We start from the raw sequence: 25,043 nt of genomic DNA on the forward strand, positions 1-25,043 counted from the left end.
ATTAGCTTTTGTTCATTCGCACTTGGTTTACGATTTGAAGTTAACGGCCTTGAATAACCGATAGAACGAAAGAAGTGTTTCTCTACTTTGTGAGGCTGCACTGTTATGAGGCATGTTGGTCAACATGATAAAGATTATCAAGAACTCGTTTCTCAGCGGCAAGAGTGATCGAACTCAGTCAAACCTACTGAGCTGCCGCTGTCCACAGTTTGGGGTGGAAGAACGCAGAGTGGATCGGCACCTGCAAGGTCTGATCCTTGAACACACAGCCGAGCGGCCGGCTTGGTGTAACCATCTTATGGAGGAGATTGAAAAGCACGAGGAAAGCGAAAAAAATAGCGAGGAAAAGATAACTGACATGGGCGGCGACAGCTGAAAGAAGGGCTGTTTCTCGCTTTTCACGTTGCACTTGGAACGTCATAGTCCTGAGCACCAAAATAGCAGCTTGGACAGGTTCGTCGGGTCAGTGTCACCGAAGGAATAAGATGGACCCCATAATATCACACAAGCAACGCGCTATCACACAAAGATCTTCGTGGGTCGTGCCATTTGTTTCGTAGTCGTCAGTAAAGTGTACAGCGTGTTGCTTGTATGATGCACAGGCCCAGTTCTCACGCTGCTAAGATGAAGCTATCGTTTTGGCGTCTTCGCCGAGCAAACAAGCGAGCGTAGAGCTTTCGAAAGACAAACATCTTTCCATTGGTTTTATTTACTTTTGCGTCGTTCATATAACCCCGGTGAAATCTCTGACGGAGTCCACATGCAGTGGATTCTTAAAGCAGCGATGTCAGTGCTGGAAGCAGGAGAGGAGGAGGCCATGAGCGGCGCCGTGTGTGGGTGTAGCATCTAAAGCGGAGAAAGGGAGAGGGGCGAGCTCTTATGGTTACACAGAAAGAGAATAGGAGTGAAAAGGTCGTCCCTGTTGCATTATTTTTTGCCAGTTGCTGGAGGTACAGTGCCGATTCTATGCTCCAAAATGCGAGGTCAAAGAGAGAGAGGTTGGGGTTATTGTTGGCTACAGATGGACAGCGTGGCCCTGTGGTGGTTTCGCTCTTTTCGCTGCTTTTCGTGCTATGAAAGGGGTGAGAGCAAAGGGTATTTTCTATAAAATCGACGTTTTGCACATTTTGTCTGACCACCGTCACTATACGGAGGCTGCAGAAAACCGCAATACAATTGAGCATGACCTACTTTCTGTCCATGCTAAAATATGCTAGTATTGGCCACCTCAAGCTGGAAATCTGCGGCTCGTGGAGGCGATGGCCAAGGGCAGTAATGCGGTTTACTTAAGTTGACTAATTTTTCAATCATATCTCTCAAAGCGTGGCCTGATACTAAATTAAACGGCGCGCACGAAAACAGGCAAGGGTAACATTAATGGCATCCGTCCCTTATATAAGGTGAATCCCACGACGGACGGGCCGAAGGGCACATTTAATTCGTGGACCGAGCGCCAGGTGACACATTGGCACCCTATATCGGCGTCGGCAAACTTACAGCGTACTGCTCACACGGATGTGTGCAGTCTGCATGCGTAAAGTGTGTTGCGACGCCGCGGCCTCCAGCATGAGCGAATTGGAACCACCGTTGCTCCTGGACGTTGCTCCTGGACGTATACATACAGCTGTTTAGCTGTCCTCCCTAGCACATCTAGCAGACCAAAGCTCGGAAGGGTTGAGGACGCGAAGCCATTTCTTTTTCGAGATTGCGGTTGCTGAGCATGGGTAATGAGGTACGCTTACAAGCAAACCCCTTGGGCTGTATACTTTAGACGGGACACGTGGCCTAGCCGCACCTCGTAAAGCGGGCTTAGCAACTATGGGAAAGTTGGCCTCTACCTCTGCATAGTCTTTCCCTTCGTATACTTTCTTCTCCACTTCGCTTCTATCGCATCAGCCGACAGTTCAGTTGTCAATTGTTTTTGATAGACGGTTATAGTGCGGGTAATGAGCTTTCTCGTTTCATTTACGACTAAACACAAACAACAAACGAGCAAATCAGACAAAAACGTTTGCAGCGTTGTCATGGGGGGCTTGGTGGTTCACTTCGTGCGGTGGCGCCACTGTGAACGCCAAAGGCATCAAAATGAATCGCAAGCCGGCCCGGTAAGACGCAGCGCCTGCAACCGAAAGTGAAAAAGTTTTTCAGCCTTGACGTATATTGTTAGCTTTCTTGGTCTAATACGGTCTCCTCAAGGCGGATCGTTCGTCGTAAGTTCCTGATCGAGCGATGAACGCGAACTGCTCTAATCGGTGATACCCTTCGGCGCTCGCTGACTGTTCGACAATTCCATTTTAGCTGCCGCTGCAGTTATCCTTACTCGTTCAATAATTTATGGATCTCCAAGTGGCACCGGCGAGGGTATGCAATTTTATCCTTTATAGGCTTTCACCGACTTCTGAGTTGAAAAAAAAAAAAACACACTCTGCTGCGTTGAAGCTGAAAAAGAAATACGAAACGGGAGTTAGAGAAACGAGCGCAGCATAACCTCGCTTTGAATTTTATTTATTTTGCTGAGCTCACGTGCGCGCTTGTTCTTGTTTAATTTTTAATTTTTTTTTTCAAACGAAGTGCTTATATATCACTGTTAAGCAGCGTCTGGCTGGATACAGAGCATCAGGAACGTAAAACATGCTTGCGAAGTGCGTCTGGCTGCGTAAAAAAAAAAGAAGGAAAGAACCGTTTTACATAATGCGCACAGAAAGACGCGGGCGAATGAACGCTACATATATACAAGCGCTTGTTTGTCGCTTTCACTCGTCCCTGTCTTTCTGCGCACATTTTGTAAAACATGGTTTACCAACTGGCCCAGACCCATACCTTTCTGAAAAAAAAAAAAACTGTGATTTTGAAGTAAACGAATTCTTTCAGACTAACTGCAGCGTTGTGAACAACGTGCGACCGATCACACCCTTTTCGCTAGCTCAAACGATGACCCACTTTTAAATTTTGGAAGTCGCGTCGGAAATGCGCCTCGTGACAGTCGCACTCGCCCCAGCGGTCGCGCAAGGGGTTTCAGAGTGGGCTCTCAATGACACCGCTCTTTTTTTTTTTTTTCAGGCGACTCTGTTGTTCGGCCATCCGAGGGAATGCGTAGTCTGGAATGCGTCGACATATACTTTTCTTTACAGCGTCAGCAGTGGGTGATGCAACCCGATAATTGTCATGCGATCTACTGATTAACACGACGCGTGGCCCGTCAAACCCCTCAGAAATCACCCTGAGCCCGTTACACATAAACGACACCATGAAGTCCTCACGCAGCATGATCCCCTTTACAGTTGACGATGATAGTCCCGTCACATTACGTGAACGCTTCTTGATAAGTTTTGTCACCTTGTTCCACATAGTTGGCTTGCATGCGGTGTTGCATTCCCATATCGGCGGAGCACGATTTCTCGACTCTTGTTTTTTGCCTTCAGGTTCTCCGAGAAACAAGATAGTGTACAGTCCGCGTCACCCTTGTGTAGAGCGCTCGAGGAGTGCGTACCTGGTAGCAAAAAGTGAAATTACAGAGCAGCCCCTGATTTCTCAGCAAAGTGGTCGTGTCTGCTTTGTTTGCGGGTATATCTGGCACTACTTCAGCTAAAGTGTTGCTTCTGGAACCTAGCGGCTGCGACAAGATCTGGATTTGTTTGCACGGTAGTGCACTGCCCGAGCGCTCTACACAAGGGTGACGCAGACTATAAGTAGTAAAGTTTTCATTTTTTGAAATACCATTGCACCGCACTGATGCCATTTATCGTCTGCCAAGGGGAAATTTGATTTTGGGATCAGTAACTTAACTTCGTATACGCAGTAAACGTGGCTATAAAGGCCTTAATTTGTGCATTCAGGAAGCATGAGGCTGACTGCTACCATTACCAAAATTTCTTCACAGTCTATAAACTGTACATAGACGTTTGTCAATAAAGTCTGTAGACGTTCTGTAGACAAATCCTATAGACTAGCCTATGGAAAATACAAATCCTATGGACAGTCTATAGACTATGAATAGACAAAAAGGAAGTATCTATAAGGAAGCAATAGAGTCCATAAAAAGTTTATAGACAGTCTACAGACCATTTTTATAAGTAGTTTTGCTTTGAGTTCTAAAAAAAAAAAAGGATAGGGAAGAGGCGGAGATCACATTTTAGTTTTGAAAGAGGAAACGTCAAGCTGCTGATTCAAAGACCCGCACCTTGCTCGACGCCATAAGCGAGTTAGTATGCCTTGAAAATTTTGTTGGGTCTCCGCATACCATTAGAGCTTGTTCACGTTTACATGTCCAGTGCTTTAAATTAATTTCCATGAGAATTATTCAACCAGCTGCAGAGGTAAAAGCTACTCTCTACTCCAGAATTACGAATATATTTGCGCGGAATTTCGTTATCGTTTTTGTATTCCTCCTGTTGCAGCATGAATGCTCACAGAACATGCTTTTTTAGTTTGCTCGAAGCCTGTGGAGAAATGTCAGCCCAAAAACGACGCTTGAATAAGGCTCCCACCAAGTGCATATAGCGTAAGAACGCCCCCTTTGACGCACAAGTCGGCTCAGAAAACATGCTCGATGAGTTCCGCGTTTAGGGCTTCGCACTGCGTCAGTTGCGAGCGTCATCAGCATTTACGTACGCAGCGAATGCTTATAAATAAAGTTGGTACCGTACGAAAACGTTTTTACAACTCTGTAGCGCTCTTTTCCTGCGGCTGCATGGCTGCACTGGGCCGCGACTTGTTACGTAATCTGTATTGCACCATTTCCCAAAACCTTTCGAATGGTAGGCTCTATTTAGAGGAAGTAAAAGCGCTTTGCGCACTGACTTTTTGGGGCCATTAGGGCACCTCGCGGTTTATTTTTAATTTTGGATTTGTGACCGCCTTATAATCATCAGTGCCCCCTTTCTTCGCAGCGGCAAAGCGTTTTCCAAAATGTCAGTTAAACAATTTTCAAACAAGAAAAACTGGAAACCGAAGCCTGTGGTCACGGAGATTGGCGTTTTTAATTGTTGTTTTTAATGTTGATTTGCGCAGAAGTGAAACGTCACATGGCTACTAAAAGTGGCAGAAGTGATTGGCACAAAGAGGAGAAGTTCTACATCAAAATTTTATTGGCAATATGTGAGATTCAACTACGAAAAAAAAAAAGCATGCCGAAGGTTCGAAAGCGTTTGACTTCGCCCATTTCTAGGTTCAAAAGAAAAGAGGAATAACCGTTTAATGAGAAAGTCAGTGGAAGATTATTCAAATTAATAGCGTTCCTAATCATTTGTTATCTCAGTTTTTGTTTATTTAAATTTGAGAGAACACTTAAGCTCCGCCTTAAGGGTATGACGCGGTAGCGTTAATCGGTCCTTTCAGCGGACAGGGGTCACCTTTGCGTATCACTGCGCAAGCACATATACTGTTCTTTCAAGATTCATGTAACGCTTGACCTACCGTTAAGAGTACAGTGCCATAGCATTAGAGATCCCTCACGCGCAGGTACTCGTTCGCTGTCGGCTAGGTTATGCCTTCGTGCCCATATATGCGGAATAGGTCTTCCTTTTCTTAACATTCATAGATCCCTGGGAGTCCTCATACCACCCCTGGCGCAGTGGTGCAGCGGTTAAGCGATGCGCCACTGCCCCGGCAGGTGGCAGGTGCTGCCACCGGTGGGGCTTGTGCGACCCAGATTGCTCTTCCCGAGCAACCTCTAGCCACCAATCATTAAACTGCCATGCACCTGCCACGATGGTGGCCCACAGTCGGGTAGCTAGGTTTCCACCTTCCACGGTGGGCAGGTTGTGATGACGTCTGAGGGTCACGTGACCTAGTTGGCAGGTGGCCACCTGCTTTTCCACTCACAACGCTGCCGCCGCCGATTTTGTGTAGAGCGATCAACTGATGTCAATGGTTGTGTATACTAACGGGCGTTACTCAAGAACTCAAAGTGTTGATGGAAGTATCCACTAGCGAGACGGATTATGCGAGCTACCTCTCTGCAAGATAACGTTTAGGAGCTCATTAGGCACGCATAAAAGGTAATAGTATGCAAGGACTTTCCATTTATTTTTTCTAGCAAGCTACTCAAGGAAAGTTGAGGCACCATTCGTGAATTTTTTTATTTTGCTTCTTCGCTAGTTAGCCAAGCGGCCATGCCACGAGAAGCACGATGACAGCCCGTGTATGTTGGCTGGATACGCCGTGATTTAATTACAAAATATACTGCGGGCTGCTGCTTGTTCTGAGCAGGAACTGCTTAATGTAGTGTGCCGTTACAGTTAAATGTACCATCACAATCACCATTGCCGAAGATGATAGCGGCTTGCCTTCGCATCCGCACACACACACACATACAAAAGAGAAAACAAAGGAAAACCCGGATACCCGCCAAATGTAGGACATTTTTCTCCCAGCGTTACTTGTTGATGCACCTCAGCCCAAACTCAATGGCCGCATTAAAAAAGAATTATTATATTTATTTACTTGTTTTGCTTTACCATTTCCTTCGCAATATTTCCAAAAGAGGCGTGCTCTTTACCTGGTTTTCTATATGTGTGGTCCAATAGGAACACATGCGTTCAAATTAAATGTTTAATTAACGTGCTTAGGTTATTGCGAATATCTGTCAGAGAATGTGCCCTGCAAGTAATATCCTCCCGGCCATGTAGCAGCACAACTACAAAATACGTAACGGCGGGATAATCCTCCGTGACAGATATGCGTTATTTGAAGAAAAAAAAAGGAATAGCACCTCGCATATGTTACGCAATCGCGCGCGTTAATAGGCCGAATGTCTGGAAAGTATAAACTACGCGATCAAAATGGGATTCCTCCCGCTGAACGACTTCCCGGGGAAGAAACGTGCAAGGAATGGGTGCGCAGGTTCCCCAGTGAAATCAGCGCCCTTCTCCCTGCACGTGCGCAAAGCGAGTGCGGATCAAGCGGCGACGACGTCCCTCGTTTAAAGAGAAAAGCGCCGTGTTTAGAAAAGTGCCATCGATCTATGGCGAAAACGGAAAACGAGGGGCGAGCATGCACGGGCGCAGTCGTCGGAAGCGTGCATTTCCGAGACTGCGCGCCACTGGGAGCGAGCGCGTCCTGCGTAATGCGTGCCGCTCGCGTCACTCGCACGTCACGGGCCAAATTATGGTGGGAGATTTTTCCATCGGCGCTGCGGACGCCCACCTCAATCGGCCGAGATGCGGACCGATCGCGGCGGGCTCTCTCGGCGCGTGCGTCTGTTTGCGGAGCGCGATACGGGGGCGCGCGCTGATCGAAACGGCGCGCCCGCAATCGCCGCGCGCTCGGCGCGTGCTATTTTCAGGTGGGGAAAAAAAAAAATCGGATGGGGCCCGCAGTTCTCGTGACGCACTGTGCGCCCCCCCTGCTTACGCCTCTCGCTCGCGCAACCCCATCGTCCACCTCTCCTGTTCTGCTTCCAGGTGACGCTCCGCTCGACATGGGAGTTTAAGGTGGTAATGACGTCGACGGTGATGACAGCAGAGTGTTCCGAAGAAGCGTCTAATAGTCGTAGAGTCGGCGAGAATTCGGTGTAGAGGTTGAACGGTGCGCAAGTGCGGTAAGGCTTGTGCTATCGATTACCACAGCACGATTCTCCACTGGTTCAAACTGCAAGCGGGCAATAACAAGGGAAGAAAGGAGAATGCATTAGGGAAAGGGGGAGGGACGGCAGTTAGAAGAGCCGGCAGCGCTTCGTCCCAACCGAAAGCATCAGTACCTATGAGACAAACGAGTCACAACTAGAAAAAGAAACCGCCGACAACGCCGCTACAAGTGCAGCTGGAGATCAGCAAAGCTGATGCGATTTCGGTACCCCCGGGGAAGTACTGGAAAGCATAACCAAATAGGGGAGGCAAATGAAGGGAAGCTGGGTCGATGTGGTCAAACAAGTCATCCTAGAACGAACGTTGAAAGCTAAGGCTACTTTCAGCAATGACATCTTAGAACCTATAAGCGCACTTAGCACGAACATGTTCGGTTCGCTGCTGACACGTCCACTGTTCTGTACACTTTCCTACCAGTATTTTTATCTCAGTATGCGCCGCCTATAAGAGAATGTTCCCTAGACATGAGGATCCTGTAGCGCCGTTACAATAAAGCAGAAAAAAATACTTTTGAGTTTCTTTGTCGGCTTTACTGATATGCGTTACAGCATTTGAAAAAAACGTGGACTCGAACCGCATATAAAACAGCGAATCCAGTTAATTCCCTTTGTGCAATGAATTAAGGGGAATTCCCCAAAGTGATGTAAATTTTTAATGAGGGAGTACTATTCATTGGCATCCGCACAAGAGCAGCCATAAGCTGAAGAAAAATTCGCCCTGGTCCGGAAATCGAACTCGAGGCCTCCGCTTGTCCAGGCAGCCGCTTTACCGACTGAACTATCACCCAGGGCGGCTAGCAGATGGCGGCGCAAGGACTAATTAATCAACAACTAAGAACAGGGCGAATTCTGCTTCATCTGCGAAGTCTCTCCGGAAGCTGTATAGCTTTCCTTTGTAGCCCGATGGCTGCGCCTGGGTCGACGATCATGAGTATAATTACTCCCTTGTCACAAGACATGAATCGCCGCTTGGAATTCGCCTACGTCCGGTAATTGCAATTAGATTCCTCTTCTCATGTTATGGCTTCGGCTTCAGCAGCCCAAGCCAAAACATTCAGCAGTAGCTATTGCGGTAAAGTTCACTTCAGATCACGTGAGGCCTAAAAATGTTGCAGCAACCACTGCGGTGGTTGTCTATGAAGTGCGACAGCATTCGTCATGATACGTACTAAGCAACTTTTTATGAATACAATAACGCGATTTGTTGATTTTTAGTAAACTTTATTCGTCGATGCTATCGAAGTTGTTGTTTCATGGTTGGTTCCTAGCATTCAGACTAACGGTCTGTGTAAACTGAAGGAGACGTATTTGGAAGTCCTTAGGTCGAATCTCCCTAATGAAGCATCCCCATGTCATCTGACACGACGAGTGCCTCAAGATCGATACGGCAGCAGCTCACCGTCTGGCCGCCCGCTCGGCAAGCGAACGCCCGCGCACCGGCCACATGTGCGCATGCGCGCGGCACTCCAATCGGTCCAGCTGCAGCGAGCGCTCGGCACGCCGGTTCCCTCTTGTTACGAGGGCAGATATGTTGTCTGTAGAGCAGGTAGGCATGCACTTCATGTTTGTGAATTGTCAGCCATACTAAGACCGCGGATCATAAAGGAATTTTGACTAATTTATTACTGGACTGATGAAACATATTCTGTAGCACTAATTTGACGGCAAAGGAGAAAGGTAAAGACCGGAAAGGTAAAGGCCGCTTGTGAAGTGTCCACGCTAGGACCGAGAAACACTGTCGCGCTTTCGTCTACTTTCTTTTTCTGTCCCATCTTATTATCGCCAACACATATGTTTTCATAGAATAGTACTGGTCATAACCGTGAAGATAGAATTACAATGTTCTCTCTGCACTGTCGGGCTTGGGACAAACCGAAAAGCCCTCACACCCCGCCGCCGTGATGCATCTGTGGTCACGCACCCGTCGTAAATCCTTGAGCAAGCTGAGGTAGTGGCAAGGCTGTTCTTATCGTGGTCACACGCTTGGCCAGAAATGCAAATAAATAAATAAATAAATAAATAAATAAATAAATAAATAAATAAATAAATAAATAAATAAATAAATTGTAAGGTGGGGTTTATTCCGAGAAGCTTCTTAACGGGAGCAGGGCCAACAGCAGTCGGAGGTCAGCCAGTCCAGCCAGGAACGTGCACTAGGCGATGGCCGTGCGGCTCGCGCGTATGCTCGTCGCCTTCCTTACAAAATAAATAAATAAATAAATGTAAAGGCGTGCGAATTGTGTTCCGGTAGGTAACATTATCCTGAACTGTGGAAATAGATTTGCAGTGCGAGCTTTCTGTATTGTTGGCTGTAGCGGTTGGTTCGAAATGGTCACCCCCAACCGCAGTGCATGTGGTCTTACGGTGTTTTATTTATCTAAACACGTTTTTCGCTCCTGACGACAAAGCGAAGTCTTTTGCGCAGTACCTTGGTAACGCATGTAAGTACATATACCACGGTGTGGATTTCTTGCTTTGACAATGCGTGCTGCCTGCAAATGGGCAAGACCTCATTCGCGAATATTAACTTTCCAGCTGCAGTATTGAGCCGGGGAAGATTGTCATGAAAGTACTTGAAGCGGTAATTACCTTTTCAATTGTCAGTCTTAAATGGTGCCCTGAAACGCCATTCTTTGACGGTGCCTTGTTTTTACCCTTCTGGGGCTCTGCCACTCGTTTCGACCCTACCAACGTGAAGGGTTCGATACAAGAAAAGCCCATGTACATCCCTGGAACGACATAACAAAACCGGCCAATTGTGCATCAACGTACTGCACCTTTTACATGGTCATATGCTCGTCAGCGTGCTTTGCGCAGTTCTCGCTCAGAGAAACCGGCCAATGATGGCGTTTTGTTTTCCGTGACGCAACAGCTGCTGACCCGAAAGACGCGGGTTCGATCCCGGCCGCCACGGTCGAATTTCGACGGAGGCGAAATTCTTGACGCCCTTGTGCTGTGCGATGTCAGTGAACGTCAAATAACCCCAGGTGGTCGAAATTTCCGGAGCCCTTCACTACGGCGTCCCTCATAGCCTGAGTCGCTTGGCGACGTTAAACCCCCATAAACCATAAACATAAGCCACGAAAGGTAGTGAGCGATTGAGAGAGTCGCAGACGTGTGTCAAGAGCGGTGTGTCTGGGGTTATAAAGGGGCATGTCTTATTGGCACAGGCACTCGGCCGCGTCGCGGCGCTGTGGCGAGACGCCGCAGACCGTCATGTTTGCTGTGCACGTGTCGGACGAACTCCTGATCCGCAAGCATGCTTCCTTTGCATACCGCATTCAAACTGTCATTTTGTAATGCGCGTGCATCGGAGGTTTGAAGGGTAGTCTCTGCGCACGATAGCCGCACGAAACGAATGCCACACAGGACCGGCATCTGCGCTGCTTGAGCCGGCCGTGAAACGGGAGCAACGACGAAAGACATTAGCCGTGGGTTGGGTTTCCCTCGATTCCATAACCGTATAGCTCGGATAGCGTTTCCGTCAAACGGTTCAGGCGCATTCACGGAGAGGAAATCGGGGAATCGGCTACTCGCTGCTGCGCTCATTGCATAACTGGGGCAGGCGTATCTGCGCAGAACCCTTGATTCGTGAGCTCTACTATACATGTGATGTAAGTGCGTATGATGTTTCAGATTTTAATTTCGGGGTGGCCTGCGCACTTTTTGGGCGAGATGTATCGTGATACTGCAGGACGCCCACCCGAGCTTTGCTGAAGAGTTGAATGAAAGGCTGTGACCTTGCCTTGTTTTGCATCTAGAAATGAGCTCTTGGCGGATCGTTTTTCGTTGGAGTCATGGCCATGGAGTCATGAAGTCAAGGCGTTGTTTTCTTTTTTTATTGTAGACGATGTGAACTCCACGCTTGTGCCATGGCGATACTGCAAGTTCACGAGCTGCCCCGACCTCACTGCAAGGGCGTAAACAGCTCACTTTCTGCCATGTGCGCTGTGTTAACAAAAGGCGACACGAAATAGAGACAGGACACGGGCGAAGCGCTCACTATCCAATCTGTCAATTACTATCAACTCTTTCGTGTCGTCTTTTGTCAACACAGCGCATAGTGCAAAAATGAAAGACAACCAGCAAGCCCAGCTTGTATCCTTATTATGAACGGCTGTCTCGACAATTCACAACCGCATTTGTGTAGAAAACGACTGATCCAGTGTGGTATCAAGACTTTCCAAGTACGGCCTTGCGTATGCATTTTGCGCAGAGGACATCCGCATAAGGCTCGAACTAACGGCATAGAATCGGCGCCCCTTTTCTGAGAGATTCACCTGCTTAAAAAAAAGCGAGAGGCCGCAGCGAGAGGCCGAGGCACCGATTCCTTCTCCGTGAATGCGCCTGAGCCGTGCATTGATCCGGTTTGATGGCAGCGCCCCTATAACCGACCGCTACCCGAGCTTCGATTCTAGAATCGAGAGGAACCCACCCACGGCTAACGACGTTTGTCGGTGCGCCAGTTTCTCGAACGGCTCAAGCAGCGCTAAACAGTGCGGCCGGCAATCCTGTGTGGCATTCGCTTATAGGACGCAGTTTCGTGCGGTTATCGCGTGCGGAGGCTACCGTCCGAATATCCGGTGCACGTGCGTGGGTCACAAGTGACAATTTTAATGTGACACGCGGAGAAAGCATGCCATAGCGGAGTAGGAGTTCGTCTGACACTGCGCCGCATCGCTGCGAGGAGGTCGTGTGCACACAGTGCATACCACCTGTTTGTCAGAAATGCCATAAAGAAAACCAGCCTTGCTCCACACGTATAGGTCTCGCTAAGTAATGAAAATAATGGAAATGTAAAGAATTCAATGCTTTTGTTGGCGAGTTCTCAAAGTGCTTTCATAATATCTAGAAGAAAAGATTGCACAAGAGAAAGAATAACTGCAGGAGGGACGACTGTTGGGCCAGTTGGTTCATGATACTGGAACGAAACAGCGCTAAAACACGGGAGTACAGAAAGAAAGAAGACAGACACAGCGCTGTGTCTGACTTCTTTCTTTCTGTACGCCCGTGTTTTCGCGCTGTTTCGTTTCAGAAAGAAAAACGTTTTTTGAAAACGTGGCACAAAAAGAGACACAGCCCTCCACTACGGCACCCCTTTCTCTCTTTCTTCTTTCACTCCCACCTTTTTCCTTTCCTTACGGCGCGGTTGGCGTGTCCACCGAGATATGTGAGACAATTACTGCGCCATTTACTTTCCTCAAACCCGCCCCCCCCCCCCCCCCCCTTAAAAAAAAAAAAGACGACACAGATGTAGACGGGACAGGCGCTATGTCCCGTCTGCGCCTGTGTCCGTGTCTCTTTTTTGCGCTATGTTTAAAAAAAAAAGCTGTCACCAACTAACCCAAGCCAAGCTACTGTCGCATCAAAGAATAACGTAGCACGCTATTTCTCTATCAGGGAATAGACCAGTTGTGTTAAGCTGCTGCATGGAGCTATAGGAGATATAACATGCGAATTACGACATTCACTCGATGCACATCATTATCCTGGACGCAAATGCTGCGGCAGGGCTGGAGAAGGTCGTCTAAGCTTAATGAAGTGGGTGACTTTTCGCTACGTTGTTGCTACACCCTGGCTGCACATCCTCACCGCTGCTTCTACGTGGGTGCTGCTGTACCAGGAGCCATGAAACCCGTGCTGTGTGTGCAGTGTAATTGTGTTTTTGTTTAACAGCAAGTTGAGAGTGTTTTTTACTTAAGATGAGCCGTATTTGTGAAAATCGTCAAAGGAATAGAATGTTCGAAATTGCCGCTACAAACGTTCTCTACAGGATTACAGCCTGCCTGGATGCTCCCCCATTTGACCGGCGCTGCAGGTGGGCTGTGCTGATTCGTGAGTTTTTCGGCTTCGATGTACAGGGATGCCTTCCCGCCGGCAGATTCTAGCATGTCGACGGCCCACACTTCATCAGAGCCGTGGCATGCGGTGCACCTGCTATTCATGAGGCCGGAGGCCAGAGTTAAAGAAAAGTGGCTGATTTTCGCGCGCCAAAAAGCCCGGGAAATCTGGACAAACGCTTCTAGTTTTCACTGCTGCCACCAAGTGTCGCGTGGCGCTGAACATCCAAAATCACAGCAGTAATCTTGAATGTTTAGTGCGTCCCAATAATTTTCTAAGGCCGTCAGAAATTGCTGGCGCGAGTGCAAAAAACTTTATAGGTCAGATGTTGTAGCAAGAATGAGAATTTATCGGAACTCTCAAATTTTCTCAAAATTACAAGTTTAAAATATCCACTGAGTTGCACAGTGTTCGCTACTGGCTGCCCAAAGGTGAGGTTAGTTGCTTATGTACAGGAAAGCTGGGCATGAGTTGCGTTCGGGCTGCGAGGCATGCCGCAATGGCAACTATGTTTTGACCACTCGAGATTCTTAAATGCGCTCCAAAGGGTCGGTACTGGGTGATTTCTCATTTCGCCTCCATCAAAATGAACTGTAGTACTGCCTTCGTCCTCGAGGGAATGTTCGCTTAAGTGAAAGTTCGCTGAATTGAAATGAGCACGTAGCCGCTCATATTGACTAACCGAAGTATATTCCATGCATTCAATTGTACCCAAAGGCACTTTATTTCGCAGTACTCAAAAATACACGCATGCCTTGTGTTCTTGCCAGTTTCGATATATTGAAGGAATTTTCTTTTGAACTTTTGTATTTGCCATGGATTATCAACTTCATAAGCTGAGTGAGTTCGTCTGTGCTTTTATGCACCTTTATTGGTAGGAATGCGTAATTGGTTACACAGGGCTTCAACTTCTAAGACAGATTTGTGTCTCTCTTGCTGAAATTTTCTTTGAATTTTCTTCAAAAACAGTCTTCCACGGCTTCTTTGCGTGACTGAAATGAAATCAGCGAAATGTTTTCATAGTTTTCAGCTCTGCAACCCTGTTTCATTCACGCGGCAGGGTACCACGAACACGTGTATAAGACTATTAAATTTTTTTATGTAGGTGGGCTCCACTGTACTTAGCTGTTGGACACATCGAACGCGGAACTGTTCCCGGTCACCGGTGCGTGAGCAATGTTACTTTTCCTTAATTAGTGAGCATGTGTATGTCAATGTTACCTTGTGCATGGTTGTATATATTCTCTACCCCTATCCTATCTCGCTCTCCCTCCTATCTGTGTTTCGCCGCTCTATCCCCTACCCTGTCCCTTCTGTCATATGGCCGCCGCTCATTTGCTTAAGATAGTAGACAGCAGTTGTTGCGCCCGGCACCCATATTTTTCGTTTTTTTTATCATAGTCTTTATTAAAACCATCACCACTAGTACTATATCAAATAAGTCCGTGCATGTCGTGCATTTCCTAATAAACAGGTTCCAGTGTCAGCCGCAAAGCCCTGAAGGTTTGCTTAGGTCCTATCGTGGGGCTCCTGTAGTATTCGTGGGGTCCTACGCATTGGAGGGAGCAGGACCCGGTATCTTCTTACCTTCAGGAGATTTTGAACGCTGAGGATGGATCACAAGTCACACGGTGTGGGTCAGCAGCAAACCGCCTGGTCTCTAAACGTTTGACACAGGCTGTACCTCAGGCTTAGACTGCTGCGAGGATTTTACCAGATGGTTATGTTTGCCAGCTTTGATATCTAAGAATATGGCTTAAATTTGTTAGTTAAAGAATTCTGGTAGTTTTATCAAATTATTGATAGTTTTGTGTCCGTTACATCTGCCCTTAATGTTACTCTCGCTATAGATAATATTGAGCGGACTAGAAGACGATGAAGCGGGCAGTGGTGCGGGCAAGAGCGCTCGTATACCATCGCCATCTGTCATCACGTCTAATTCTTCGGCTTGCCGTCACGTAACAGTATGAGTGCGAATATGAAATGGAAGGTTCCTAATAACTGGGGATTCAATTTTTTTGCTGTTCATTATTCCAACCCTTCGGGGGGGCATATGTGGGCTTTTTTGTACATAGTCCACAAATTTTAAATTATTGTCCCTCACTGTCCTTGGTGCGGAGCAAGCCCCACGTTGTACCACACATCTTGGGAATGCCAGGACAAAGCGGAGAAAAGATTAATAGTGCCACACCCGACACACGAGCAGTGGGAGGAGGCCCTGACCAGCGACAACCTGGACCAGCAAGCCTGGATCATCCAGCTAGTCCACAACTCAGCTGCCGCCAGCGGAGACCTGGAGTAGGGGCCCCGACCACCCGGCTCCTGCGGATTAATCACCTAAATAAAAGTTTTCGCTCTCTCTGCTCCTTCCTCTAGTGCTCCTTAATCGTTTTCAATACTTAGATTTCAAGAATTACTTTCGCGCAGTGATTAGGAAAATAGCAATGAAAGAGTTGGTCGTCTAAGAGTTGGAGGCGCTCTTTTCGGTTCGGTCCACACTGCGGTCCACACTGGCACAATAGATGAAGGAATCTAAAGCAAATCTATAGGGAACAAACACTTGTACTCATCAAAATCCTCTTTCAGGACTGAAAACAATGAAGTCGCTGGACAACTCGATTGTTTTTCACGTTCGGCTACAAAACGTGTGCCACAAACAAAAGAAAAAAAATGATATTAAAATAAAGCGCCACATCGACCATTTCCAGCCACCGCAGCTTTCCGGACTTTTATTTCTTCTTCAGCTTGCTCTTACTGACAGTCGTGCCCTTTAATGTGCCTCTTTTTTGGCTTCGGTGGTTCCGTTTAGTGACAAGCTGAGCAGTTTATCCTTCGGCACTGACCTTTACAGCCAACTCTTGCGGACCTGCAGCCGAGGACGCATGACGCGTTGACTGCGGCCGGTCTGCCTTGCAGTCGCGAACGGCTGCGGTAAACGGTTAAACTGGCAATTTTTTTTATTTGCATTGAGTTGCTAATATAGAGCTAGATATGCATCTTTCAGCACCTAATGACAAACATTAAAAGCCACAAGATGTGCACGTTAAAATCCATCTCAACTGTTTACAAAATCGCTCTGTAAGCTGAAAGCTTTGAGGCCTACGATTCGGCCAGTGGCACGCAGTGACATGGAGGCACGTACCCTCGCCCAGAACTGTAGTGGTAATCTAAAGAGAATGGATTCCTAGGCAGCGTCGTAAGACAGTATTAGGTGCGCCGTTCACAGTCCCGGTCAAATTTTTTTTTTGTTCAGGAACCGCTACAGTCTCCTTAGTTCGCTGCTGTGAATCAAACGAAACAAATGCGAGATTTTATTGCCTTTTTAATCGAAAAGCTAGTAGTGCAGAAACATCACTAATGGTTTTCCAGGTTTATGCTGCGACTGTAGAATACTGCTTGGTTTGGGAGAGCCCTTGATTCATTTTCGACTTTACGCTGATAAATGTGCTACAGCGGCACACAATGAGATGTCTGCAATGGAATTCATCCAGAATGCCAACCGGACGAGGTCATCAGAGTATTACTAGTAAGAAGAAACCGCATCACAATTTCGCCTCTGGTGAGGTGACCGATAGTAGTAACAAAATCTGCATCGCGCAGTGGTAAGTGCGGAACTAGAAAATTTAGATGTGGTCGCTCGAAGATACGATTGTGCCAGCAATCGAACTCATGCTTCTGCTTGCTCCAGCTACAGGATTCCATAAGCAAGGGTTAACAAGGCGTCGCATACTGCACAGACAGTAACCTTTCGGAACTGTCATGTGCTTAAAATGCTCATCTTAAATGATGCATATCGTTGTCGCACTCACACGAGGTCTTCACTCTTTCGTGTCTCAAGCAGACAGATTAAATTGTTGTCGTTAAAGGTCAGTGAGCGGAGCCAGAGCCCAGCTTCATGTCAACAGTCCGAGGTGACGTGATGAAGCCCACATGCCCGCGCGTGAGCAGCTGAGCCCGCTGCGCATGACGCCAACGCCGCGGTCGCGCTAGGGCACGGCGTGGAAGCGCCATAGGCGTGTGCGTTTTCGGTCTCCGTCGCTCACGCCAAGTTCTCATTGGCGGTGGCCGGCAGCGGAGCGGGTCAAGGCGCGCTCAGCTGCGCTCTGAACTACGCCTGTTAGGCTTCGTTGTTCTATACTTCAGTTTGCGGCGAATCGAATCACTCCTGTTGTTTCGATCGTGTGTGTGACGGCGCAAACTTATGAATACGACAATTTTTAGGCTACGTTGACTTCTTAGTTTCAGCAGGGTCTTTTTTTGCTGCTAATATTTCGCTGACTAAATTCTTTTTGTGTGGTAGCAAAGGTTTCTTCTTTGTTAAAGCAAAAAAAAAAAAGCTGCAATCATTTGTGTTTCCCGTCCGTGTAAGCTGATAGGTAACGAGTAACGATTAGGACTCACTAATGAGGCGGTTTCAGGCGACTGTTTCTCAGTCTGCGGTTTGGAATGAAAACGTATCTGGCAAGTGCCCAAACATGACCGCTCGATCCTGTGCTTGGCACGCCCACTGCGGGCAACTTATCGTTCCTCTGTTTATACTTGGGAAATGGGTCTTTGATCCCACCTCGAGTAGAAGGAAATACCTAGTGTCACGGCGCTCTTTGGCCACAGTTGCCCTTGTGCCATAAAAATCAATCAATCAATCAATCAATCAATCAATCAATCAACCAATCAATCAATCAATCAATCAATCAATTAATCAATCATCGTCGTCGTCGTCGTCGTTCCTCAGTAGCCGCCGGTGTGTCAGGCGCCTCTCGCACTATTGGCTTATTGGCTGGAAAAGTGGCCCTGCTTAGTAGCTTCTGCGCATGCAATTTCAGTCTGTGTTCCTTTCGAGCCATCGTCTGGGAACACTTCTCTTCCTCGAAGTGCAAATACAAAACTGCATTTGCGCGCCAATGGACAGGGTGAACGGTGTTGTTTTATTTCGTTTGTCTTGTTGTCTTCTGTTTACGTCGTAATTGTTTATTACGTAGCACCCTGAATAACAGAAAACTACCTTATATATTGGCGCACAAATGAACCTCGATGCAGGTGGGTGCAGGGCACCTCCTAAATTTACTGTCGGGATATACTATAGCGCAAGGGAACACGATGTTCAAATCTCTGCACCTTATGCGGTGGAAACTTATTGCTTCAGTGCATTTGTATGACGCATAGAGACAAAACCTTTTATTCCGCGCGGAAAATGTAGGCACTTTATTTGATAATATACTTTTGAAAACAGTCCAGTGCCTTCCCGCTTTGGTATCGTCGCTGTAGTACCAACGCATGGTTGTTTCCGTCGAGTTCGCCCGCCGTATTCGCATTCTGGCAGCACCTAAAATAGACAGCGGAACACAGCAGACTTGTTTGGCGAGTTTAAAAGGAACGCGCTTATTTGGCGTGTTAAAATAATATAAACATTTTGCGTTCGAAGTCGTCAGCGCTGGCCTAGCAAAATGCCTGAGTAGGAGCCTCTTTAAATAACTTTGACCTCAGCTGGAATTTGCATGCACGCGTTAGTCTCAATACGAGACTGCTGCGGGAACTTTTCATTGTGTTTTTCGTTTACCAAGGCTCAGTTAAGGTGAAATCTGGAGTCAATGAACACCCGGATGTAATTTTTTTTTTTTGTGAGACGCCTTTTTGAAAAGCCTGAAATTTACGGACAGATTCCGGTGTACTTTAAGGCGCGCGGATATCTCCGTGGTCTGAATGATTGAGAGTTTTGCTCAGGTTTTCGATCTAAATGCCGCCGCCACACGCTGGTGAACCGAGTGTGCGGAAGAGGTGGAACAGCTTGCGGGATTCATTCATTTCGCAGCAACACACACACACTCGCACACCCACACATGCACACGCGCAGGCACACGCACACGCACGGACAGATTTTGCGAATGTGATGGTCGTAATCCTAACGCATAAAAAAAAGTCAGCAGTTTTTAACGATGAATCATGATCCGCGGCGTCCCGTATTACACCGCTGACCGACCACAACAGCAAACAAAACCAGCTTTTTAATGTTTGACGATATCAAGTAGGCCACAGACACCAACATTCTGAGCTTGTAATTTCGCCTTGTGATAAATTTATTTGTAAGTAACAAGAAAAGCTTTAACCACGCACTACTTTTTTATCGCGGAGGAATTGTGTGCTGGTCCTGAATGTGGGCAGAGCTTCACTACAGAAGTTGTATCCGATCATAGAGTATAGTGCTCCTCGCTTGAAGCGCCAAAGCGCCAAAGCAGACAAAAACTTTTGGTTATAACGCGATACCTGAACGGTAGGTTGCTGCGCCTGCGACGGGCTAAGAACCCCCCCCTCCCCCCCCCCCTTCGCCCCGCCCTCCCTTAGTACCTTGATTGACACATGCACGAAAAATTTCGATGAATAACATGCCGCCACATCAACCGAAACTAGAATGGCTTTCAGATTGTTCTGCTTTGAATTGCAGGCACTGACGCTGGTTACCTAGAACCGGAGGGCTGCTGTGTGAATCCTTCTATAAACTACCAGTGCTTTTGAACTGGCTTGGGAGCGCGTCTCTGCATTGCTAGCTGCAACATCTTTTCTTTTATGACGGCAGACTTTTCATTCCGTGCACCTTTTTTTCCCTTACTGACGCAAAGTAATATATAGTGCTAATATAGTGTTGTCCGCCAAACTCGACAGAGATAAGTCCGTAGACGCATACATAAAGCTGTCTGCTAAAAAAAATGTTCAGACGCACATGTGGTAAGTTTGCACAGTGATTTAGTTGCTGACGTTTTGTTTAGAGACATTCTCGCTCCGCTGCTGAAACGGACAGCCATTACCAATGACCTTGAAACTCGTTTATGCCACCGTGGCCTGGAAGACGAAATTGAAACTAGTTACATTCAGCGACAACTTTTTCTGGCAATGGAGCGGAAGGTACCGAGCTGGAACAGCTCTCTTCCTACGCAGCGGAGTATAATCCTCCCCGCTTTCTCTTCAAACATAGCAATTGTCAATATTCAAAATTTTAGCCGTATTTCAAAGGCAACTGCCAACTTTCAAAGTTAGATAGGCGAGGAAAGAAACTTTCTCGATTACGACGATTTTGCTAGGCATGTCTTGTTACAAGAAGCTTCAATAGATGGCGCCTGCTACGCAAGCAGCGGAGAAGCCACCGCACAGAAAAACGCGCCTATTTAGCGGAAAGTGAGAGTAAACTATTTAGCGGAAAGTGAGAGTAACGAACACTCCGCCACTGTAGGCTTCCCTTCAATGCCGACAAAAGCTTCAGTAAAACGAGCTCTTGGGCGAGTTGGTTGCTTATCTTAGGCACAGTAGCAGTGCAAAAAAACAACAAGAACAACAACACACACACTAAAGAAGAAGACCGAGACACCAAGAGACACGCACAGACGCTGCACTAACAACCGATTTTATTCCAAGCCATCAAGTGGAGTATATAGGCTGCGTCGCGCATGCGCGTTAAGAGAGAAAGACAGAAGGCGTGCCATCACAACATCCCGCACATACATCTTCTAGCAGAAAAAAGTGCACATTCCGAACTATATACAACAGAATTGGCGTATCGCTAATACAATCACCGCCCCTTTTCTTTATATGGAAGGCTTCCAATAGCTCACGTGCGGTCTGGCCTTTACCTTTGCCTAGGACCATAGTGCTTTCAAAATTCGGCGAACACTTGCAAGAACTTCAGTGCTCTACTAAGCGCACGTTCTCACTGTTCTGTAAATTTCGTTGGTGCTCCCTGAATCGATCGTTCATGCATGTGCCTGTTTGGCCTACATAGGCTTTCCCGCAAGACAGCGGTATCCCGTATACCACTCCTGTTTGGCAACGCACGCGTGGCCTGGCATGCTTTTTTCCGCAACCATTTTTTTGGGGGATTCCTTGCCGAGGATACGAGGGCATAGCTTGAATTATAGTTTTTCCGGAGCGGTAAAAACGAGTGGAACCCCACTACTAAGACAAAAGCTGTCGCCGCGTATACCCCTTGTGCCACCGAGAGCGTCTATGACTTCTACGGTTGTTTTTCAATAGTCAAATTGTTCTTTTACACTGTTTTCGAGGATATTGTCTACTAGCGCTGTGTACAGCTAACGAACAGCGACTTTGTTATGACTCTTTTTTCTGATAGCACTAAGATTCGTAAATGTTTCCCCAATAAATAAATAAATAAATAAATAAATAAATAAATAAAATAAATAAATAAATAAATAGAAAAATAAATAAATAAATAAATCAATCAATCAATAAATCATTCAAATCATCAATCAATCAATCAATCAGTCGAATCAGTTTTATTCAAACGGCTAGTAAAAAGTACATGCAAATCATCTGGGCCTATAGCCTTCTCGGCTAGACTTGGGCCCATGCAGGAAGTGCGAAAAATAATTATAGCGAGACAGCTCAGTATTATACGCAGAATTAATGTACAACAGTTATGCGACAGTTATTACAAAGAAAAGCGAAATATTCAAGAAATTATACAATAGTTAGGAGGACAAAAAAAAAGAATGAATGCATCCAAGAAAAGCACTTATTTGTAGTGGAGTCGAATATTGCTGGCTCCGGAAAAATTTTTTTATATCGGAGATTGACTATTGACCTATTTTTAAGTTAGCAGGCAGTTGGTTCCAAATTTTAGCAGTGGCATAGGCCATAGTTCTTTTACCGTACACATAATTAGCAGCTGGAAGGTTAAAACGACAACTGAAAAACATTTCTAGTTGGACGAGATGGATATACGAAAATAGATGATGATAGGGGGATGTTATGGTTTAGTATATGTATAACCACACAAGCTAGTTTGAAATCCCGCATAGCAAAGATAGGTGTTATGTCTCGGCCACAAAAGAGCGGAGCGGATCTATCTGTGTGTTTACTGTGTGTTATTATACGAAGGGCTCTTTTTTTGTAAAATTGCTATTTGATTTAAATACGTGCTATACCTAAGTCCCCAGGACTCTACACAGTAAGTCATATTGTTTTGAAAAAGGCAATAATACAAAATTTTTATTGTGCGAAGCGAGAAGAACTTTCTAGCTTTTATTAGGACAAAGCAAGCCCATCTCAATTTGCTGCTTACGCGAATTATGTGAGGATTAAAATTGAAAGCGGAATCTAGAGTTACACCAAGATAAACCTGTTGATCGACACGTTCGAGGTAGTTTGCGCCTATTCGTCAGCCATTTAAGCTATTTGAATGTTTGTATGGGCTGGAGAAGACAATGTATTTAATATTTGAGGTGTGTATTGTTAATTTATTTTGTAAAAACCACTGGCACATCAGAGAAAGATCACTATTAGCGTGCCTTTCGACCATATTAGGCTCATGACAAGAGAAGGGCTGTGTCATCAGCATACATAATGGTTTGGGCATAATTAAAAGCATCTGGCAGATAATTTATGTACAAAGAAAAGAATAAAGGTCCCAATATCGAGCCCCGAGGCACTCCACACAGGATGGAATGAACGCTTGATACGGATTTGTCGATTTTAACACATTGCTTGCGGCCGGAAAGATAGCTTTCGAAAAACTGCTTTGCTTGACCTCTGAATCCATAACGATGTAATTTTGATAGTAGTATGTCATGGTTCGCAGTGTCAAACGCTTTTTAATATCAATAAAAATACCGACTACATACTCTTTGTTATTTAATGCTTTGTTGATGAATTCACTTAAACACTATACTGCCGTGGAAGTAGATCTGTTTTTCCTAAAACCGTGCTGGTTGTCTACTAGTACGTTATATTTATCTAGAAAATGGGTAAAACGTTTCATCAATAGCTTCTAAAATACTGTGTTAAGGGCACTAAGTATTGATATTGGTCGGTAGTTCTGGATGTCATCCTTCCTACCGGACTTGTATATGGGGGTGACTTGCGCTATTTTAAATGCATCTAGATATGTGGTCATGAAGAAGTTTGCATTAAATAATTTTGCTAAATGCCCGCTCAGTTCCTCAATGTACTGTTTAATGACGAGTAAGGGGATCTTATCTTTACCTGACGTTCTTCCTCCAGTCATTGTTTGAACAGTAGAAACGATTTCACCGTGAGTAATGTCATCAAAAACAAAAGAATTAAGTACAGGAGCTGGGAGCTCGGGGGCTTCGTGCATACTGAGTTGTTTCGCAAGAGTTGGACCTATATTACAGAAGTATTGATTAAAGTCTTCCGCAAGGCTTTCTGTGGTTCTAGCAGGTGGGATAAGTTCTGGCAATATATGATCCTTCTCTCGAAGTGTAGTGACCGAGTTAATTATTTTACACGTTTTACGCGGAGCAGGTTGGTTGCTTTCTATAAGAGTTGTGTGATACATCTTTTTGGATTTTTTGAGTAAGGCCAGAGGTTTATTTCTATGTATTTTATATTGTATTCGATAGTATTCATTAGCTTTGAACTGCTTGTGCTTTCTATACCATTTATCTTTAGTTTGTAAAGCGGCTAAGACCTCAGTCGTTACCCAAGGACATATTGGGTCAGAATAGTAAGATTTTGCTTTAATAAGTGGTTCTGTAAAGCAAGATGAGATAACATTTATGAGGTGGTCGAATTCTATATTAATATTCGTACTATTCTCAACATTGATCTGTAGGGTGCGTGTACGGGAACTTAACAGGTTGTGATCAACAGTTGTTTTCACGTTTTTCTTAATTTATTTTTTGAGAGGAAAACACGACGCTAGAAAGAACACTGGAAAATAATCAGAAATATCAGCATCAATAACACCAGAGATAGACAGTGAGGTATCGAAATTGCATAAGATATGGTCTATGAGCGTCGCTGTGGAGGGGGTGACTCGAGTTTGATGTGTTATTTGATTAAGGAACCCGTAAGACTAAATAAGGTTCACGTATGGTGTTGCGTTGTCATTTAGAGTGTCAATATTAATGTCTCCACATATTATAGCAGGATTATTCATAGAAGCGAATTGTTCTAGGGCAGGTTCGAAGGCATCTAGAAAAAGACTAATGTGCGAACTTGGGGAACGGTATAAAACACCTACAATTAACTTGGAACTTAGTTCGAGGAATAAGAAATCATATGCTTCGGGAACCTGACATGTCAGTTTGGGACGATGCTCGAAAGAAATATTCTTGTGTATATACAAGGCAACTCCTCCGCCACGCGTCTTTGTAGGTCGCGACAGATAAACTGATTTAAAATTTGCGATATTAAAGAATTCATCGGGTTTCAACCACGTTTCTGACAACGCGATTATGTCATACTCAAGGAAATGGGAATTTAATAAAGCCAGCAAAGAGTCAGTATTTTTTAGTTAAGCTTCTAATATTGCAGTGTAGTATCTTCAGATTATGTGCAGCGGAATAAGCCGCGCACAGATGCGACACATTACACATTTCTGCAGATTGCTTGCCTACTGCAGAGGCCACTAAATCATACAATTAAATTCAAGTTTTCCTCAGAAGTGATGTGAATGACCGACAAGGTTTCAGTTTTCCTGAAACCCTTCCTTTGGTACACGTGCGTCAGTAGCCTGAAAAAGGGCAGTCCATTGTTCTAGTATAATTAAGCCTTTGAGGACAGGGCAGCACAGGGAAACAAAACTAAACAAAAATTTTGAGAACGATGTTCCACGATGACTCCAACGGAATGCAGGCCCTCGAATAAG

At 45.8% G+C, this 25,043-nt stretch overlaps 1 long non-coding RNA gene across 2 annotated transcripts in view; it reads right to left on the minus strand.

The window, feature by feature from the left end:
- Positions 1-18,588: 18,588 nt before the first annotated feature.
- LOC144135827 (uncharacterized) overlaps positions 18,589-25,043 on the minus strand; it is a 42,056-nt gene continuing 35,601 nt past the window's right edge. For both annotated transcript variants that reach the window (XR_013315558.1, XR_013315557.1), the window contains one exon: positions 18,589-18,749. This is a non-coding gene — a long non-coding RNA (uncharacterized LOC144135827). The remainder of the gene's footprint in view (positions 18,750-25,043) is intronic.

The sequence above is a fragment of the Amblyomma americanum genome, chromosome 1, assembly GCF_052857255.1.
Source record: "Amblyomma americanum isolate KBUSLIRL-KWMA chromosome 1, ASM5285725v1, whole genome shotgun sequence".
NCBI lineage: Eukaryota > Metazoa > Arthropoda > Arachnida > Ixodida > Ixodidae > Amblyomma > Amblyomma americanum.